This window comes from Ischnura elegans, chromosome 11 (assembly GCF_921293095.1).
Source record: "Ischnura elegans chromosome 11, ioIscEleg1.1, whole genome shotgun sequence".
Lineage (NCBI taxonomy): Eukaryota > Metazoa > Arthropoda > Insecta > Odonata > Coenagrionidae > Ischnura > Ischnura elegans.
Window position 1 is genome coordinate 31,183,778 of NC_060256.1, and position 22,704 is coordinate 31,206,481.

Genomic DNA, 22,704 nt, shown 5'->3' on the forward strand with positions numbered 1-22,704 from the left:
GCGTTTTAGTATTTTTTCATTTCTTTAAACGACTAAAAATATTTCATATTCCTTGGTATTCCGGAAGCAATAACTCTTTTTTGCTATTGTATTAGTCCATTGGCTGATCTTTCCTTGTTTACCTAATGGCATTGAAGACCCATGGATTTTTCTATCTTGATATTGGCGTTGGTAAATGTGCCTCAAAATAAGTTCGTTCGTACTATTAGGAACCATTTCGGGCGTTGAAGTCTCCAGTTAAAGAATTCTTGGCACACGTTCATGTATTTTAGGATGACGCATGACAAATTTGAAGGAGGAATCTTGAACGTCCACCATTTCATTAAAACGAGGTGATTGTATTAGATTATCATGGGTCTTACGGCCTGTTCAATTTTTCTTTTCATTTCGCCGACGACAAAGGAGAGGAGTGCAATCATTGCAGGTAAAAATGTCGCTTCGAATGTGTAAGTATAGTCTCCTTGGGCGGTGCCCCATCTTCCTTATAATCTCCTTGCACTTGTGGATCTATGTCTTCTAATGAATCCATGCTTTCACACGCAGGTTAGCTCACCTGGATCCGCCTACCGCACCGTCCGCGACCCGCTGAGCCCCACCTTCGCCTCCCGGCATAACACCCGCGTGCAGTCCCCGCTTGCACAGTCCAACTTCACCTTCCTTCAGGGACACCGCGGATACCCTCCAGCCTCTCCGTCCGCGGTGGTTTGGGGCCATTGACGTTCACGCTCGTTCGGTGAGTATCGAGTACCCCTTGTCTATTATTTTCTCGTCGGTGAGGCGCCAAATGAGGTTTCTCAGGCGGTTTACGCAGTATCTAGTAAATCACCTTATTATTGACCCTCGACTTCATCTTATTTTACATTTGATCCCACTATTAATATGTTGAATATAGATAGGACGTGATAGATAACCAGTCTTGTTCGGAAACGGAGTTGTTGTAATGTACTAATGGAGTTTTATTACAACTTCGACTTCTATTTTCGCCCACAAATTCTTTTGGAGATGATAAATTGTGCCTCAAAGTTGCTTCGCGTGGGTCGATATTTTTATGAATTTCTTTAGGTCATGAATTTTTACAATATCTCCTTGGATCCCTACCTGGTGTTGTGGAATGTATAGGTCTGATACTAAGTTCTAGTTGACTTTAGTCGACAATTCCTTCGCTAACAATTATGTATTTGATCTTTCCTGTAATATTTTATCGATCAGTTTTAGAGCTTTGCGGGGTAATGCTATTATCATGTTGTCAATTTCAATGTGAATGACTTGATCCTTTAGTTTCTGCAGCTTCATTACCATACGTATGCTTGTAATCAATACGTGGCAGTATATAATCAGTTTAATATGACACGTTTTGCTGTAGGTGATAACTTATTGCGTATATTGCCCGTTTAACTATTGATTTAGATGTTTTTAGAATGTAAGTAGCTGTCGCTCAATAGACTATTCTAATACATACCTGTTTGGTTCATAGTACTATCATCAAGCTACTTCGCGGTGTGGTGTAATTCGTAATATGATTGCTCCTCCTAGCATCCTACTCTAACACCACTTCATTAACTTCTCAACAAACGTGTCGTACGCACGCGTGTTGGGTTCATCTGAGGGCCACCAGAATTATGAAAGGAGGTTTTTATGACTGAAACGGTAGGGAAAATCTAAACACTATTAATGTCATTCCTTGTTGAGTCGCTCTCCACCGGAGATTACACCTTAAAATCAGACAAGCGTCCTGTAAAGGCACCAAAAAGCTTTTAAGGGACTCGAAAAGTGATTTAGTTCCGAAAATATCCTCTCAAAAGCTCTTGTGGCTCGCGTCCATCCATAATGCTTGAATATGTTTATGCGTTAATAGTTAGCCTTTGAAAACCATATGAATACGTACGCTGATATATTAATGTTACATTTTAAGACATGTAATTTGGATTTTGAGACTATCTCGTGACAGTGTTAACCGCAAAGGAATTCATTTTTCTATATTTTACCTGCTTTGAAATATAACCGCGGTATTCTACGTCGAATAAATTACACTTACACCTGTCTTTTTATTTTTTTTCAGATATATTTTAATTTTGCTAATTTTCCTTGAAAATGCGTTTTTCTATTATTTCACGAATTAATCGAGCTTTGAGGAAGGGTTGTCCGTCAAATTGACTCGAATTCGCATCTCTCGATCGCCGGTCAGGTATGCTATCAGGTAAAATTGTGTTTACCATGATTGTTTCAATATGGTGATAGGCTTTAAACAAGCAATGCGTCGGTGATGTGTTCTATTAAGTGAATATAACACTCTCGGTCGGTGCAGCCTTTATCTTGGAGTATTTATTGATCAAAACTCACCCTATCATCTCGATATTTTAATTTCATGTAGAAATGACTCTTGTCAACACTTATCAGAGTATCAGAGTCTGGAATTAGATATTGCTGCATCAATACTTAGTATGGTGTAGGGTTGTGATAAAAATACAGAATATTCTTCATATGAGTAACCTTACAAGCCTGTAACGGTAGGAAACATTTGAATATACTTGGGACAGTCTTCGTTGAGTCTCTTTGAACCAGAGATTACCTCTCAAAACGACACGAGCGTCTTACAATGGTAGGATGAACCTACTAGTGGCCTCAAATTAGGAATTCGTTCTAAAAATATTCCTTGTTTGTTGGTTTATCAGGCCCGCTCCCCGAATAAAGACATGCATATGGTTGAGACGGTAAAAGTTGTTTTGAAGCCCATAAAATAACTACGACAGTAAATTGTGGTTACGTTACGCATACAAAAAAGTAGTTTTGAAGTTGAGATTACTATGTTCCTCCAATACCAGCCACATTAAAAAAATCCTTCTTCTACTTTTGCCTTCTTAGAAATATGATTTGACCGGCGTTGAAGAGATGACATTTACACATTTTAATTGATCATTTCCCTTGAGAATACTTCATGATCGATATTCTTGCACTACATGATGTTAATAAGGGTTGGCCGTTGAATAAATCATTACTGTGATTTTTCCTAAAGCCCTACGAGACTAATTAGGAACGAAAATTGCACTGAATCTCAAAATTTTCAGGGCATTTAAAGGAGGCATTGTCAAAACTCGTCTATAACTGGAAATCGATAGTGCTGCCTGAGTATATTGTTGCAGATAGATGCTAAATTGTGTGTGAAAAATAGGAATTTGTCAAAAAGCGTCTTCTGTGTATTCCCAGGAGATTTCAAGAAAATATATTTTGAAATTGTACACATTGCAAAAAAGGAAGGAAAGCGATATTAGTGGGAATCGTGCTCCTTAAAAGATACAAGCGTCATTGAATAACAGCGCAACAGTTTGTCATAACTAGGAATTAAAAATATTGCCTTAGTAAATTCTAAGATTTAAATAAGGAATTGAAAATCAGAATATTGTTGAAAATAGTCATCTGTATCTCCTGAAGGTTTCCATAAAATATATTTTGTAAAGTTAAACATTGCGACAAAGAAAGGAAAACGCCCATTTTGAGCTGGAGTCAAGCTTAATAAAACCGAACGAGCTTAATTGAATAACAGCTCAACAGTGTGGAAACTGGAAATTGAAAATACTGCCTGAGTAAATGCTAAGACGTAGAGTTTTATTTGAAATACTGGATATTGTCAAAAAGAGACCTCATTGCATGCCTTGAAGATTTCAAGAAAATATCCCTATATTTGAAATAAGTTGAAAATAAATCTTTTTAGATGCACTCCTTCAAACTGAACGAGCGTCATTGAATAACAGCATAACGTTATTGTATAACTGGAAATTGAAAATACTGCCGGAATATATTCTAATTGTTTTTGGAAAACGGGAAAAGAGTACTCTATATACCTATAGGATAATATTGAAAAAAGGTTACGCATTGTGAAAAGGGAAGGTAAGGGCCGGTTTTAGCCGAAGTCATGCCTCTTCAAAACAAACGAGGAAATTGAAAAACAGAATTCAGAATAAAAAGGTTTATTTCCATACTGCAGATTTACATGCACATATTTACATAGTGAGGTATTTTGATATCACAAATTGTTATTGTTATTATTTGCGAGCTTGTAGCAGATATGGTAATAATAAAATATAAACTCTTTTCCTCCGGGATGGCTCTTGGTCCGACATTCGTTCGAGACGTGAAGAAAACCGTAGACCGCCGTGTAGAAATAATGTTGATTTTGAATAAGATCAAAGCAGAGTTTATGTGCTTGGGAAGTGATTTCGTTTCGAAAACATGCTCTTTATGTGTGTCGTCTGTGTCGGTGGCACTTCCGAAGCGAGAGGCTTTTAATTCGACTAGTGTGGGGGTCGTGTGTTTGCCAAGCGTGCGGTTAACCCGAGGGGCACGAGGGGAAAACCACGGTGTGGTGGGTGCTTCTGCGGCGTTATTAGATTTCAAGGGAGGGCCGAGTCGGATCGAGTGGCCGGGTGTAGGTGTCGGGGGCGTGCGGCCAAGGAACCGCGCGATGCCTCAAGAAATCGCTCCGCGGACGGCTTTAAGGAGACGCATGCCTCACCCTCAACTTGTATTATTACTGATCAAAAATTCCTGGAGTATAGGTCATATGACGCGAAAATTTTTTTGACAAAGTTTCGGTTTATTTTAAAACCTTCCTCAGGGCTATGAATGAATAAAATGAGAGTACAATAAAATAGAGTATTGTACATAAATGAAGGATACAAAACAGTTTTTTTACAATAATACAATAAAAAATGTTCCATTTTACATTTCATTTTTTTGTAAAAAAAACTGTTTTGTAACCTTTATTTATGTATCAATATTGTATATTATTGTATATTATTGTATTTGATCATTAATTAAAATAGGTCAAGACAAGAGAAAAAAGAAAATCTATTTGTATTATTACGACAAAGGGGGCTGATAATTGAGTCCCAATTCTATCCCAAAGAAGGCTAATTTCTGTTGCCACTTCGGTCGCATTTCAATCGATGAAGGATTTGGTTCCCGAGAAGACTTCATCAACGCATTTTAATCGGTTTTCAAAAATGTCCGCGGCACGGTGATCAGTGCAATGCGATCTATTTATTCTAATTTTTTACAGTAAAATGTTTTTCATCACGAGGAATAGCATTGAAAACTTATGAACTTGATAGATCACATCATCATGTATATAAATCTCGCTAAACACCCCTACTTACAGCTTATATTCCCGGTAAACTCGGATCAATTTGTCCATCAGAGACTTGAGTGGTGACTTTTTCGAACACATTTAAATGTGCGCTGGATGACAAAACGGCAGTCTTAAGGTTCCTCTTTTGTATTATTCGTGATTGCGTCTGATAATTGTTCGATTGAAGGTTGGTGACTCTTGCGTGCGAACAAAATTTTGAAATTCAGTACAATTTTCGTACCTGAATCGTCTCACATGGCTTCGTAAAGAACACTGTATAACTTTATTTTTACAGCCAATTCTTCATTTCAAAATGATACAATGCGAGAATGTCGATCACAGGATAGATCAAGGAAAAGAAAAATCTTAAATGGTATATGTAATTTCTGCAACGTCGATCAGTTGCATCATTTATCAAGTCAAAAGTTATAAATAGATTTCTTATGTGACTTGCATTGGAGAGAGAAAATGAGTCCTTGCTTCAAATTTATTGTCTAAATACTTAACTATATTTTATTAGCGTAGTCATTATATGGGCTTAAAAATACTTTTACCACCTCAACGATATGCATTGATTTTAGAGGAGCAGGTAGAGAGTTATTAAGTGAGATTTCACCACTGGAGTTCAACGGTTTGAAAGTGATTCCCACACACACAACACATAAGTTAATAAGATACACTACCAGTCAACTTGCCTATTTCTAAATCCAAACCTGCGTTAGTTTCTTAACGATCACGGAAGAAACGACATTCTGAAATGTTACTAACACCAACAAATTATACTTCCACAGCCATGCAAAGGTAAAACTTGCCCACTAATGATGGAGGAAATCTACCTATGAAGCTAGAATATGCAGAACGTGGTGTTAGAAATAATAGGTAAATTTAGAATCGTGCATTAAAGAATACATAAGACAGTTGGCTTCACTGCAAGTAAACTAATCTATTAGTAAGTCCTAACGCTGCCGTAATAGTCTCACAATGAAAAAACGACTTTCTGGATCTATCAGTTTAACAGACTTTCATTCTTATTTTATATTTATAATATTATCTTTCGTAGCACGTTGGCGCTCGTATGATGCGGCTTACTCCGTCTGAAAATAAAGCAGTCTTGAAATTACATCATATGTTCATCAAGTCAAGTTATCAGTCTACGCTCTGATAGTGAGTCCAGTGCTGTTCTGTAACGCGGTCGTCAGTAACACGAAGAAGACTATCATTGTTTGTTTGGCACCCTCACGAAATATGCTCGGTGTTCTCCAAATTTGATTTAACGAGTGGGAAGTAGCTAATTCTTCATAAATAGATATTAATTTCTCTCACATTGCCGTCGTTTTTTCGTAGTATTCTTTTAACTAATCCATATTTACGATTGGATGGGATGTGGGTGAAAATAATCGAATCCTTCCTGGGTTTGGTGTAATCGGAATTCCGTCTGTATCGTTCTTAAAATTCTATCCCCGCCGGTAGGTCCTCGGACCTCTAAACACACTTTATTTGGCCTCCTTGATATTCAAGAATGTAAATTTTCGCCACTTCATTATCGCCTGCAGTTTTTGATTGTGTTGCTTAGTTCCCAACATCATCCAAAATCGTTTAAAAATCGTATATAACGCCTTGAATGTTACGAACATTTTTGTAAAAATCAAAACATGTAAGCCTCTAGGACTCATATAAACTTAAAGATTACTTCAAAAAGACACATGATGACGCCACTAATGTGTTGAAATTATTGGTCGGTTTCTTGAGTGGATTAATTTTTTTTTTAATTTTGATAATTCTATTTGTTTTCACAAATCATGGAATAAGTACTGTATCTATGGAGTAATAATTTTCATACGTCATATGTGTTACTTTTAAGTCTTATGCAAAGATTTTCAATCAACTCTTAAAGTTAACTGTCCAATATTTTCCTTTCTGGGTGAAAAACAAGCTTGAAAAGAGTACACATCTAAGTACCGTTTATACTCCACATAAACTCAGTAATAAGCAATTGATCGAGAAATAAGTATTGCTCTACTTCTGGAAAGACTTTGTTGAGAGTTATAATCATTCTTGTTACAACAAGAGAATGCGTCTATGATCAGATTATCCGGGTAGGTAGTCGGCTCCATTAATCTCATAATTTGACTCGTTATTCTGAGCACTTAATGCTAATAACGAAATAGTGCCTCACGTATATAATCTTAATTTTATACTTTTTAGCATCGTTTACCATCACAGAAAATTGGACTTACTTTTTCAAATATTCTATAAATGTCATTTTGTACCCAAATTGAGCAGGCTACCGATAGTTTTCCGAGCAGCAGGGAATTTAGATTGCCACTAGGATAATATTATATTTAAGATTCAATCAAAATAACTGGAATTTTTAAGTAAAAATCGAATTAAGAATCTAAACAGAAGATACCTGGATTGCTCTTAAAATTGCGATGTCATTTCGACAAAAATACTACTAATATATAGTGTTTCAAAAAATAATGGCCATAAATAGGACAATGCATTTCGCCGTACTTCAGACTCATTACCTGTTTAAAACAGTATAATATAGTATGTGGTGTACAGTTTATATGGTGTTAATATAAATTTGGTCGGTCACAATGAACGAAAAAAGCGCCAAATTAAAAATGTCTATGACTTTTTTCGCGTTCCACAGTCGTTATTTTTATTTTGAAATCAATATTCATTGTTTATAATGTTTATTTGGTAAATACTTGTGCTAAAGTTCAATTTCTGCAATTATTTGTTTTAAATGGCGTAGTTGTGGTGGAACCCTCTCAAGAAGTCCCTAGGGAGTCTTAATGCCTCTGGGGGACGGTGGTCGTAAATCTCGTGTGCGTATGGTCCATGATTCCGCATTCCCCCTTAATATGTAATGCTCTGAAATAACATGGGCTCCTCTCTCCCCAAAAGTACTCCGCTCCACTGATTTCCCAGCTAAACGTCGATAAATCCGGCATAATTTCCTTCATCCACAAGCGATTAACTCCACTGAGTGCTCCCTTATGGTAAAAGTCAACCTTGACTTATTGTTAACTTATTTATGTGCCCCTGAGTGTGTATACCTACCATCTAATCCAATCATTTCCCCACTGAGTTGCAAGGCTATTTAATAGAAGAACAATGTAAAAACTTACTCCCGGACGTGTACTTAAGTATGTTATTAATCTGTACATACGTTACATGTTATTAGAAGCTTTCTTATTTTAGAACTTGATTTTGCTCTGAAGGTGGGATTGTGATCGGTAAACACATATCTTATAAATATTTGTACCTAATTTAAGTATTTCGTGTTCTGTAAAATGTCTTAGTCGAAAAATTAGGCTGTCTTAGCATTGGTAAGCCTCATATTTCTTCTGCGTTGGAAGCGTTATCAAATGCTCCTAGACGGCTGTATTTTAATACTTGAAGATATTTATGGGTTGTCAAAGGAAATTGGTTGGAAATGAGAAATTATTAACCATATGTTTATAGAGAGTGAACCTATTCAAGGACTAGCACTGAGTAACCTAAAAGTAAATTGAGGGACAATTTGTGTTTTGCAGTTACTTTTAATGCGTAAAATATACCTATTTTGACGAAGATTGATACGTTGATAGAATTATGAAATTCTTTTTGTTCTAATTTGTTGATTTAAGACAGAAATATGTCGGCAGGATTTATTTAGAATCTTACAAAATTGTGGTGGAGTTTTCGGGAATTATCATATTCAGTGCCTCGTAATTTATGGGCAGAGTCATTAAACTTCACGCGGTAACTTACTGTCAATAGGCCGAAATTTGTATTCGTGTTGATGTGATCTATTATAATTATAAAAGTTACCATTCCATTCCTCGGAAGTGTAAATATCATGCAGCAAAAAAATTGGAAAAAATGTGTCGCGCTGCGTTCAACAGCGCGGTGTGGACATGTTTGTTTACAATGAAAATACTACTGAATTCGCTGCATAAATAATACGTCTCTGAAATAGAAAAGGGCTCCCTCTATGAAATACCCAAGGGGACTGCATGGAGGAGGCCCAATTTCACCTCATCGAAGGCTAATTTCTGTAGCCACTTTGGTCACATTTTAATCGATTTTCAAAACTGTACACGGCGCGTTGATAAGTACAATTCGATCCACTTTTTTCCACTATAATTTTGAGTGCATTATAATGTTTGTAATTGCGAGAGATAACATTGAAAATCTGTGAATCTCATGGATCACATCATTTTGTATGAAAAGTTCGGTGAAACCCCCTAAAAAAAACCGTAAAACTTCCCCGTAAAACTCGGATCACTTTGTCTGCCAGCGACGCGAGTGGCGACTTTTGTAAACCAATTTAAATGCGCGATATGTAACAACAGATATAGGAGGTATTTCAAGGACCTCTTTTGTTATATTCATGGTAGTTCTCTTAGTTCTTTCCTCCGCACGTAGTCTCATGGCGACCGTTCCATATTAGTCTTGTCCCCATAATCATGTGATCCCCCGGCTTTTCCTTGGAACGCGGTCGCGCAGACACCGTCATCATCATCGACTCTGTCTGTCTGTTCGACTCCCGCCCTCCTCTCGCGCAGAATCGATTGATTGAATCGCGGTGAATGCGGAATACCCCGCAGCGTATTTTCATGAGCCACTTTTTTCACTTCTCGGTTTTTTTCCCAAGAATCCTGCTGCGAGGTATCCGGAATCACTTTTTCCTCTGATTGAAATTGAGTGAAACGTGAATATTCGTACTTTATCAAGCCATCATCCCTCATCAAGCCAAGTTTCGGTGCTCATAAAAGTGTTGGATGACATACCGAGAAATCCGTTTTACACCCTTAGATTTTGCATTACCTTTCTTGCATAATGTGAAGAAAATATATATTTATCAATCACATTATAAATTAAATGTCATGTTTGCATGTTAAGAACATCAAAGTTGGTTCTTGCTCATCAACATCACCATTAGTCAACAAAAATTATATTGGTTTGACGTAGCTCTCCATTTCTCTCTTCTATCTGCTAACCTTTTTATAGCGACGTATTTCTTCTCTTTTACATCCTTTATAACCTGTCCTATGTATCTCATTCGGGGCCGTCCCTTGCCCTTTTTCCCTTCCACTTGTCCTTCAACGATTGTCTTCATCAGGGCATCGTGCCTCGAAATGTGGCCAACTAAGTTGTCCCGCCTTCTGCTTAAGGTTTTTAAGAGACTTTCTCCCACTCTTCTTAGCATTTCCTCGTTTTTTACACGGTCAATCTATTTTATCTTCATCATTCTTCGGTAGCGCCTCATTTCGAAGAAACGGGTATTTTTTCCGGTGACACCTCGATAAAATATTTTGCCTCAGTAATTGAGCAGTAATTTAGTAATATGCATGCGAGTTTAGTGATAAAGTTGGATGAATGACTGTACTACAGTGTCCACCAGAAAATGAAAAACTCGAATATGCTAATACACTTTCATAATGGGTGGTATTGTTTTCGTAAAAACCAGAAAAATTACAATAATTCATTTTGAAAATGAAAATTTTAGTGAAAAAAGCGGAGAATTAAATAAGAAATAAGATGGTGCAATTAGTTTACTTCTGCCCCCTTTTCCAACACAGGTACGACTTAAGAACAGAATACGTTCCGAAGGCTTCGTCGCCGGTTAATTTGTTTATTAGTCAGAATTGCATACCCAATTATTACATTCATCTACTGGCCAAATTCTAGCGGAATCGTTGCTTTGCCGACTGATATTGATTCATTCTTTGAAGTGCATGCTACACGCGATCTTTTAATGTAAATATTACTATAGCATCATCATTAATAATTTAAAACAGAATTTTCCTCTCCTGCTATAATAATTTTCTGTGGATATTGTCGTGATAAGAACGTGTCGCCTTCAATATGCGTGCAATGGCCGTGGTATTTGGAAAAGAAATTTTGTGTTTTTTTTTTCAAAAATTAATATCTTTTAAAAGATTTTAAATGGCAGTTCCTCATGGTAAAGAGAGGGATTTTTCAAAGATAGGTTTGCAGAAATTAATTTCTACCCGCTATCCGTGTGTAGAAATACTACAAGGACATTATTACTAATATATTAAAACAGAATTTCCCATTCAGGTGAAACCCTCGGCTGAGATTTATTTCGTGATGAGAACGCGTTGACTTCAATATGCCCACAATCGTCGTAGCATTTTCAAAAAGAAACTTGGCGATTTTTCAAAACCTACATTTTAAAATAATTTTATTCGTTACTTCTAGTGGCCTTAGGTGAAATAACCTTTGATGTAGTAATTCGTTGCGAACGCGAGTATACTAGATTTTGGCGCCAACAGAAGTAGTAATAAAATGAATGATCGTTGTGCAGGAGTTTTCTGAGAGAAAAGAAAAAAAACTCCTATGATGCTGGATCTCGCAAAAAACGGAGTAGAAGTCATTTTTTTCTCCGAGGGAAAGAGAAAACAAACCACACGACACGAGGCAGCCTAAATACATCACGGTGTTAATTAAGGGTTCTTCCGTTGCCCCTCCACCAAAACTTCGGGAAAGGGCTACCGAATTGGTAGGGCGTCGAGAAAAAAGGAAAAAAAAGGGACGCCCCTCAGGGTAAAATAATGGCCAGGGACATAAATCACCGACCATTCCACCAGAACTCGTTCAGATTCTTTTCCACAACTCGGGACAACTGAGGGTAGCGCATTTTCGTGAGCGAGTTCGTAGTATAGCGAACTACACCCTCGTTACCGCCATAATTAATTAATACGATTGAGTTTTTTAGACACGTATCGTATAACTATTTCATTTTTTTATTGAAAGTTTTATTTATAGCGTTCTTAAGTTAATGTATAAATAGTAATTTAAACTACCAATGTCGTTATAATTGATAAATAAGATTGAGGGATTTATTGCATAAAATAGCATTATTTCATTTTTTGCCAGGCTAATAGTTATTTATAGCCTCACTACTTTAATCTAAAATAGTTATGTAGAAAAATTAAGTTTGACATTAATTTTATTCTATAAAAACTTGATTTTTAGCGCGTATTAGCTGATTTATATAAAATGTTTGCTCAAAATGTCTTTTATACCGAGAGTGTATGTAGAGTCTTATTAATTATTCCATACGTTATTGAGTGCCTTTCTTCATGTGGCACCTATTTTTTCATTTTTAATGAAACTAAACAAATATTCGCATTAAATTTACGTAAAAAATAGCGTACGGTACGGCATGACCAATTTAAATTATACTTATATTTGTTTATGGTGCAGTGTAGACATTTTTTCGGCATTTTTCTTTAATTTGTTTTGTTTCCTCAAACAAATATGTGAAAAGGCATCTCAAGATAACGTTGATATTGTGAGACTAAACTCCCGGCAAAGAATTGACCCATCTGAGGATCAACAAATTTTTTGTGCATTATATACCTCAGCTTGCGGTTAGTTCTTTGACTGGCCTATTATATGTTATTTTTTGTTTTATTTCCTATTAGATGTGGAGTTAAGTTTTTTTCGGTGCTTCACATAATTTATTGCTATTTTTCTGTAATCATGCCTTTCAAAAGTCGTGTGGCGAACATGTATTCCACAATTATCATGCTGTAACTGGAAGCATATTTTTTAAAATTTGTTTGCATTATTTATTTCATATTAGTAGTACGGTATTTTCTTAGCGCATTCCCACCAATTTTATTAATATTCCCTTGGATTTCCAATAGATTTCACGTATTTTGAATGCATTAAAAACAAGTACGAGTACAATTACGAGTAAGTATTAACTGAATAGATACTTAATTTTGAAGAGGCAAATAATGTACAGTGGACTAACAGGACATTTTATTTTCATTACTTTAATACAGAACATAATTTGATTGATTTTTGTTTTTGACAAGTAATAAACTTTATACAAAAGTCCATAGCTTGTGTTATTTCGCAATTGCAATTTCGGTAGACAAAAATAAACTCTAGTCATTCAGATTTTTTTAAATTTTATACGTGTATAACTTTATTTTTTTTTTAAATAAAGTCCATGAATTTTCAAAGGCATGGGGACTTATTTTTATAATTTTTTAAGGAACACCTTTAAGCTTTACTTGGCGGAAAAGTTCGCATCAAATTCAATAATGCGTTCCATATCCCATTGATTTTTATTGAACGACCTTTTCTTCTCGTTACTTTTTGTCATTAAGTTTGTAAATCATAACGCTGAGTCTTAGAAACTACGGTCAGTGTTGTATGAAAATGTTTGGAGTAATAATAATGATGTTTAAAAGTGTATATTAATTACAAAAAAAGGCATGCACAAAAGTTTAAGGTTTAAGTCTAAGTTTAGGTTACAATCATTATATAATAACCTTCCATGCATTGGTTTATAAATAATGGAAAAAGAACATGTATCAAAATTAAGCAAATAATATATTTGAATAAAAATATCATTACAACCATCAAATTTGAAATATGCAAAGTATAATCGAGTTTGCCGGCCTCGTTGGCGGCAAGGTCATTTCTTAGCCTACCAAACCAAATGTCATGGGTTCGAGTCTCGCCTGGGTAAGTTACATTTATCCGGGGCATGGATGCTTGTACACGTTTGATTTCTAAATGTTATAAAAAAAGATGTAACGGGCGTATAGTGCTGTTTTCGGAGGTGGGGAAATAAATAGAGTTCAATATACTTAATATCTTTGAATAAAATTGTTATTGTAATTATAAAATTTGGAATATGCTAAGCATAAGTATTTATTTTATTTATGTATAAGGCGTAATATAGTGGAAGTTTGACGTGTCGAAAGTGGTAGATGAACTTTTCCACAGTAATTATTAATGTATTGTGTAATATAATAATTAATGTGGAAAATTATATCTACCTTTCATTTCACTGTGCAAAATATTATTAAGTTCAATATTTCGGACTGTCATTGATGTTATAAGGAATGAGTTCTGATGATGACCGAGGAATTTGAAAAGGTCTGGATTGCATATTTTGACTTTTTTGCGGACACCTTTGTGTGTATGATAGGGCAAAGTACGCCAAGGGAAGGATGAGGGGTTAGATGAGGTAAAAAGGTCCTTTTTTCATTTAGCGCCAACTCGCCCCGCCCCCTCCGCCGTCATCTTGCTAATGGAGCAATGGAAGCAAGCGGGGGTGGTGACTGCGGTGGTTAATCAGACGTACCCCCAACTCCTCCACCGGGACCGCCCTAATTGCGAGTAATTTCCGACATTGACTCATCCCAAGGGGGAGGGAGTGAACCAGCCCAGTGTTTTGTTTTCGTTTTAATTTTTTTCCACGTATTTTTTTCATTAGACGACCCGAAAGGATAAAAGTGTGCGACTGTGTTTTTTTCGGCGTTTCGCTTCTTTATTTTTTCCTCAACTCGACCGCACCTCGTTGAGTAAATGGTGACAAGGGAAACGGGTGCAAATAAAAAAATATATTTGCTTGCCATTTAAGGAAAAAGACGTCGTTTAAAAACGTTAAAAGTAACTTACGAAGAAAAGGGTAAGTAAGTACCTTAAAGATGGAAGCATTTTGCGGGTTTTTGGCGCCATTTCGAATTCTGCCACTCTAAAGGCATGATGATTATGCATGCTTAAGGTAGTATGCTAAAGGCCGGCGTAGAGAGGAAATTAGCGGAAAAACAAATCGAACAGTTGACGAAAAATGAGCGTTACAGCTTGAGACCGTTCATTAAGTTATTTAACCCGCTCTGAATGTCGCCTGAGAAATCATAGAAAATTATCGCACGCACTTAAAATTTGAGTTGGGTTATTCCTTCTTGTCTTGATGCTTTGTCCAAAGTTAATTTTTATTGTGCCGAGTAATTGTGTTTTTCATGTTGGGTGTCTTATTGCAAGATTCACGGTTTTAATCACGAATATCAAAATACAGATAACTCTAGTTGGCTACTGTATATGCTGTCACGCTTGCTTTGTGTCTCTGTGTCGTTCCAAAGTCTAAACCTCATAAGTAATAAACAAGCTACCAGCACTTACATCATTTTCGTCTTTCAACAAATTTAAATTTAGAAGTGAAATCACCATCACATTATCGATCCCCAATTTGCAAACGAATGTAAAATAAAACTCATCAACTCTCCTTTCTAAATGGCTGATTCAAGCGCATTTTCCAAAGATGAGAGGCGTAGCCTAGTTGAATTACTCTGCAATTTCAGTAGGCGTAATCGTGATGACATGTTTTGAAATTCCGAGAAAATGGCATTTACTTCATATCTCGATATAACCTCTTTATAGTGTGCTGTGAGCCATGTGCCAATGACCTAATCTCCAGCCTTGAAACCTACATCTGCCCTGAACAAATGCCGAAGGCTGCTGCCCTTGTGAATGGGATACGTTTTTTTTCGCGAGCATCAGATTACTACGCCCATTGAACAATATCTCATGGGGTGTCAGGCTGGCCGTTCGCATTAGACCTCAACTGCGTCCGTATCAGCAACACGGCCCAGACATCCGTCCGACTTGACCTGTAAGTCATTATTTTACTTCCCCCTGAGACTCCGCGGAAGACATTCCATGAAAATGGTCGCCGAGTTATTCGTCACGCTGCCATTGCTGGCAATGTGGATGGACGCATTACCTTCGAAGATCAAAGTCACTCCGAAGTCTAAACTTTGAATTTCCATCACTCGTGAGTTTGATATAAGGTGTATGATTGCAGGCGCATTGCGGTAGATGACGCATTTATTTTCAGCACAAATGACATTTCATTTGAACAGTTGTAATAAGACCGCAGGATTCTTATCGCTCGGCAGGTACCCTCATTACATCGAGCTAGTTGCTTTGTTTTGCAGAATAAGAGTGTATTGTTCGCATAGTATTACCTTGGGATATTCGAGGTTACGTGATGATATCATGGTTCCTTTTCAATGTTTGCGTGCGACTTGGGTATGAGAAGGCTAATAATTGGAATTTCTAATGATCTAAGGAATTATCTCAGTCACTTCTTTCAACTTATTGGCCACGTGTGAAATGCGTCTTTTTAATTCTCATGGACGTTATTCATTACTTATGTCGGTCTCATGCCTCAGCCAGAAGTTCACAGTGTACGTGCCATCTGTTTTTATTTTCTGTTTCCCAATTTGCTCTTGGCTCTAGCCGGAAATAAATTGAATCGTTTTATTAGAGGTTTATACTTTATCTTAAGTGATAATAGCCTGTTTTGATGATTTTTGGTCGATTTGAGAAAGCTATTATAATATTCAGGAAATTGGTATTATTGATCTTTAATCCGCATATTATAATTTTTATTTTTATTTCACTCAATTATAAACCGTCAAAGTTAAGAAAATAGCTGCTTAGCCTGCTACATGTGGAAGCTCTGATGATAATGTTCCATACTTCTATCGATCAAACTTGGGTTGATTGCAATATACGATCCTTTTTTAAATAGTCAATATTATTTGTTCAAAAATACCTCTCCTTGTCGTTGAAGTAAAACAATTTGTCGAATTTTATACATGCTCTATAGTCATGATTTCATTTGTTCCAAGCGGAAATTGTCTCTCTATTTCCCAAACTAGGAAGCCTCTGAGGTGATAAAGGAATACGAAACGTAATAATGTATAAGCGTACTGAACTTGTGAATAATTGTAAATATTTCGCTTCTCAGATACTGATATCCTCCCTGTGCTTATGATAGACTTGAAAAATTTATCGTTGCCGTTTTCCATAAACCCTTCACCTTATATTCATTCTTATGCATTCTTTTGTCATTTAATGGGTTATATGTCATTCATAGCAATCGTACTAATTGTGAAGCAACCACTACTCTTTAAAGGAAATGAATTTGATTGAATTTGAAAATTTTCCGTTTTTAAGATGAATTCTTTTTTTAAGTTTAAAAGTTAATTGATAGGCTTGGAGTTTTAAATTTTTCTCAAAGCTGAGTTAATTTATATTTTTATCAAGAATTTAGACCTGATTTTTTATTATTAGTATTTCATGTGTCGCCATATTATTTTTGGTATTAATTGTAATATATTGACTGAAATTCTGTATCTGTCTCCGATATTTGTGGAAAAGCGTATTTTATACGCCATTAATAATTTGGTTTCCCCTAAGAGTGACTCATAATATTTTGATTCGCATATTCATCCCGTTTGCATTTAGCAGGTTCACGGAATTTACACTGCAAAACTAGTGCCTTCAAGCGTAGAAGCACAAAGTAACATGTGCGTACGAAGTACAAAAAGTTACTCTATGATATAGGCCACATGAGTGATCTATAGCCAATTTTTTCTCTTCAGCGTTCATGGAACCCTTGGCGTGGACTTGCAGTTGAACCTAAGGAATTAAATTGCGCATTAGCAAACAATTAGCATATCTGGATGATGTCTAGTTCCAGTCATGCAGTCTAAGAATCTAAACAAGAACTGTTATCGTATTCCGGGCCGTAGTCATTAGTGCTGTTTCCGTAATCAACCGTAGATTGTGAAGCGTCCAATGCTATCGGAAGCATTCTCAGAAATGCATTTTCCTCGCATCATTTTCCAAGAAACTTAAGTGATATCCCCCGCTGTGTTGGCTTAGGATTACTAAAGCTTCCAGGGAAGATAATTTGCGAAATATATTTCTGTCATACGGTGGCCGTCAGGATTTCATATCTTAGCGAAGTGAATACGAACGGAGATAGATATCTGCTGCGTAGCAATGCCAGTCTGTCATTGAAATGGTCTCTCTTTGTCATGGGCTTTTTTCCCAGCATTGCAGTTCGCGTTAGTAGGTTATAAATAAACCTTTTATTTGAACGTGTACATAAAATGTCGACTTTTCAATTGCCAACAAATCAGATGCTAACCTGACCCATCTGTAAAGTACCGACTGAAAGACCTCGCTTTAGCTGTCATATCAGTGATAATTTTACGAAGGTCCGTGTTGTGAATCAAGTATTTATGAGGTAATGCGCTAATTGTTCTTGTCTTTAGTCATCACAGCTATCTTTTTAGTAGCGGTATTTTCCTAATTGTATCACATCACCTGACGTATTTATTTTTAATTTGCCTTCAGTGTATTTATGCCTTTAGTGAGAATACACCCGCTAAAATGTTGTATCAAAAAATGTTGTATCAAAAAATGTTGTATCAAAAAATATTGTGTCAAAAAATACGATCTAACATTCTTATATCTCTTGTGCTACTTAATTTGTAGCAAGCTTAACTGGATGGAAATGTAGCACTTATATGCTTTAGGGACGAATTTTCGAATACTTTCTGTTTACTGGGCGTTATTTTGCATCAGCTCATAATATATCCTCCCTGTTACAAAAAGTTTCCTTTTAATTTAATTGTTTGCACTGAGTAAATTTAAGCCTGATTAGAATTAATACTAAAAATATTAAAAATAGTTACTCTGCATCGAAAAGAATAATCTGGATAGTTACATTTGACTCACGAGAGAAAAATCGATATTTTTTCATGGCGAAGATCTTTCTTGTCTCTGGAACGTAGGTTGAAATTCATTGTAAGTTACAAAATTTACATTGGACGATGAAGAGTTGATACGGTAAAAATATTTGTTACTCGTATTTCTTTCGAGCTCTATATGCAAATTTTACTCATGCATAATTGTCCCCTGAAATACTCGGCCAGACGCTCGTTCTCTATCGGTCATGGTTTCCAAACTTTCAGTGCAGTTATTGAGTCTGTGGCGGTTTATAATGTAATGCGAGTAAAAGCTGGTTCAATTATATTTTAATTGCGCACCCCGAATAAAGTCACGTATTTTTTTCAAACACGGGCTACAAATAAAATAGGATAGGTGTTAGTATATCAATGCCACTGACAAGAAAGGAATAAAAAAGTATATGAGACGCTCGTATTGAGCCCAGCATTTATTGAAGTCCTTTATTGAAGAAAGATTTGATGCTTTCCCGGCGAATGATGTGAGTAAACTTCTCTCGGGTTTCCCACCTTCATGAAGCCTTTAACCCGGTGGGAAACCCGAGAGAAGTTTACTCAAGTCCATTATTGTTCAGGAGAGAAGCGAATTCCTTTAACCTGTATGTTCTGCAGAATATCTCTATTAATTTATCGTTTCTATATCGGACCTAGGAATACAGTTAGGTCCTAACAGTGTCGCTCATACCTTTCAGTTATCAAGGCAAAAGGAATCCATTGAAGGAGGCCCAGTAACGTGGCACTTAAGCGTCACATCTGCTGGATTTTATTCGACGGCGCCACTAGGCTGTAGTATTTCGTTCAGTGTGACTTTCGCCATTAACCGTAGGGGAAGTGGGCTTTTTTAGTTGACAATCGTCTCGCATGCGTTATTAAGGCCGTTTTACACGGGGCACGGAAATGCGCAGGTTAGAACGGCATTAATTTCTAAAATGGCGTGGAATTGCGCGAATCAATGAACGAAATTAGAAAAGGGTTGTTTTTTCATTTTTTCAACATGTTTTTCCTATCTCACGTCCACGCATTTTCCCATGTGTTCTAGCAATTCACCACTTTATACGACGCAATTTTGACTGCGCCTTCGTACACACTTCAGATTGTGCAAGTACGTGTCCCGTGTAAAACGGCCTTTAGAGTGGCTTATAACGCTTATTGGCTCAGTAACACATTAATACCGCGTATTTCCTTGTGATAATATGATATAGACGACGGGTAGCTCCGCGAGTTACGATTGAAGAGTGATTTTCATGCGCGCGGAGCGACATCGATTCTAGCGGCAGACTTGAGAATCCCACAATGTAATATTCGTGAACTTGTGCATGGGTTCTGAAGGGTAATGTTTGGGGCTGGTGAGGGAGCAGCTGTTGCCGGCGACCCCCGGGCCGTACGTCCGGCAAGGGCCTTCTCTCTCCCCCGGCCATGGCGAGGCCCGTCGAACGGAACGCCTCCGGGGGATGCGACCGCAATTCTTCTGCCCCCAACTCTTCCTTCACCTTCACCCCCCTCCCCATGACTACTTCCTCACAGTGAACGCGGCTGAGAAGACCACCTTACTACTTCAACGTGTTGGAAAACGCCTCATTCCCATATGACCTGTCGTCTTTGTCCGTTTTCCGTGGCATAAAACACCATTACCTGCACTGTCGTTTCGAGAGTTTCAAGGTTTTTAGGGTTTCTATACCTGAAATTTCGACGAATTTTAAGGAATTTCTTCCTATTTGGAAAATCGTAGAATATCAGGGAAACTTGTAAAATAATTGCTTCTAAAATCATGTTTACTCCGAAATCAATGACGATTTGTAAGTTACAATCGATTAAATAATCATATTCGTTGCAAAAAAAAGCCCTGATAGAGGTGTAAAAATATTCTGTAACGTTGGAAAGAAATATTGATTTTAATTCTTAGAGACCTACACACACAAGTAACTTTAACAAAAAATAACACTCGTACACACACAAGTAACTAAACAAAGTTTAAAATTGAGGTGAAGAGAAAGAAAAAAGCTCAAAAGAAATACTGTAACGGTGTCCCAGCCTCCATATTTACCAGACATACCTCCGGTTGACTTTTTCCTTTTTCCAAAAATAAAGCTAACCTTAAAGGGCCGTCGTTTTACCAGTATAGATGGCATTAAATGATATCGCTGACTGAGCTAAAGGCTATCCCAAAGATCGATTTTCAGAAGTTTTACGGGAAATGGAAGAAGCGCTGGTACCTACAAGTGGGCCAACCTATCTAATGTGGACTATTTTGAAGGCGACAATATTTATGCGGACGAATAAATATTTTTTTCGAAAATTAATATTTCTGTTATTATTTAAACACACCTAGCACATTACAAGCTCAGAAACTTCAGTTATCGAGTTAATCGCTAAATTTTAATATAAAGAAAACAGTCGTGAAGACTTAATACGTATGACCATTTGAAACCGATCACCTCTCGGACGACGATAGTGAGTTCACAAATTGGCCATTGGTTTCGCGAATAACTCATTCCATTGATAACGTTCCCAGCAAAAGAAACGAGCGAAAGTTATTCTCATGCTAAAATTTTATGAGGAATCAAATATAATTTGCCATGGAAGACGCCGCGAAAAGGCGAGTGAGAAAACAAGATACATTATGTAATCATTTAAAAAAAATATTGTGTATCCCTCTTGGTATTCAGACTTAATGGTACATTCTCAATTATTATAAATATAGTGATTACATATTGTAGAAAATATAATAATTTAGAGGGAACGGAACGCGTTAGTCACGAGATATGCAATTCTTTGTGAATTTGAGATACATATTATTAGTTTGGCAACTACGTTCACGCCATTTTTTACATAGTATTCATCGAACATAACTGGATTGCCAGAACGAGGTTCTTAGGCAAAAATTTTCCTTTTTTTAGCTTAGCATACCATTCTTCTTTCAGCCATAGCACGCACTTCAGGCATAGCACAAATGATACGATAAGTTTCTGCGGCTTTAGAACATAGATTAAAATCATATTGAAGGAGGCGTCGAAAACGCTCATTTTTCTCAACTAGACATTCCATTTGAACATTCGGAAGAGCAACATAAATATACCTTTAAATAAACATGCATATTGCGGTAGAACAAAAAGTTCTCTCTTGAAATACTTAAAACATTGTGCCAAGAAAAATAGTGACATGTATAATGTTACATCGTAAAAAAGCAGCGGGAACTTAGTTTCTAACCTAATATATCTGTGTACGTTACGAAATTTCAAAGTTTACGTAAAAATAGATTTTTCTACAAATGACATATGTTTTCACATTTAGTTCATCTTACAAACCATGCTTTTTTAAATTACGATGCAATATGAGTAAAAAATATGGAATTATTATAAGGCTGCTGACACGAACGTATGGGAAAAAACGTGCATATAGACACGTGGATGCCAGAACGAGTAGTATAGTGAGCTACAAGTGTAGATACCTCACCCCCTTACTACTTCCCCCTCCAGGGGCATCTCCGTGTTCCGTGGTCGTGACTGTGGCACGGAAGCGGTCACGGCAGAGCACGATTTCGTGTCCCCCTCTCCACGGGGAGCAATTGACCACCCCTACCATACCCTAACCCACTCCCCCTCTCCTCGTGGGAAAAATACCTCCGTTACACCCGTTCGTATACTGTCCCTCGCGTGCGACTGTTTTCGCCGAAAAGGAATTCCTCGTAATTCAGGGAGCAAATTGCTCTCTCAGATACGCACAGTGTAATGCGGTTTGAAATTCGTTTTGAACGGTGGCTCATTCCTTTGTGTACACCGCGTAACTGTTTGATTGCGGGAGTCCCCTCCAAAAAAAATGAAATAAAAGTAAGTGGGTACAGCAGACTGGAAATATTACTTCATGCTAGCCTCAGGAACTCTTCCCACATAAACGTACTTAATGGGTCACCTTGTCGTTATGCCGATCCCTCGATTGGATATAATAAGGCAAGATGTGGTTCTAGGGCCGTTAGTTGAAGAAAACTTCTTTCTGGGAGGTAAAGCATTGGGTTGGAACCTTATTTCTTCTAGTAGTATCTTGCTTTTATAATCAGGTCGCTGGTTTTTGCTTACTTAATAAACTTTTGTTGTTAAGGAGTCAGTTTTTATCGTTTTTGATTAACCTCTCGTCCTTAAAAATCGAAGCTAACTTTGAGTATATTCCAGAAATGGGGGAAATTAATGATGAGAAGTAATTTCTGATTTG

At 36.9% G+C, this 22,704-nt stretch overlaps 1 long non-coding RNA gene across 1 annotated transcript in view; it reads left to right on the top strand.

The window, feature by feature from the left end:
- LOC124167852 overlaps nt 1-22,704 on the top strand; it is a 485,114-nt gene that overhangs the window by 415,629 nt on the left and 46,781 nt on the right. Inside the window, exon 6 of the long non-coding RNA XR_006866775.1 lies at nt 544-733. This is a non-coding gene — a long non-coding RNA (uncharacterized LOC124167852). The remainder of the gene's footprint in view (nt 1-543; nt 734-22,704) is intronic.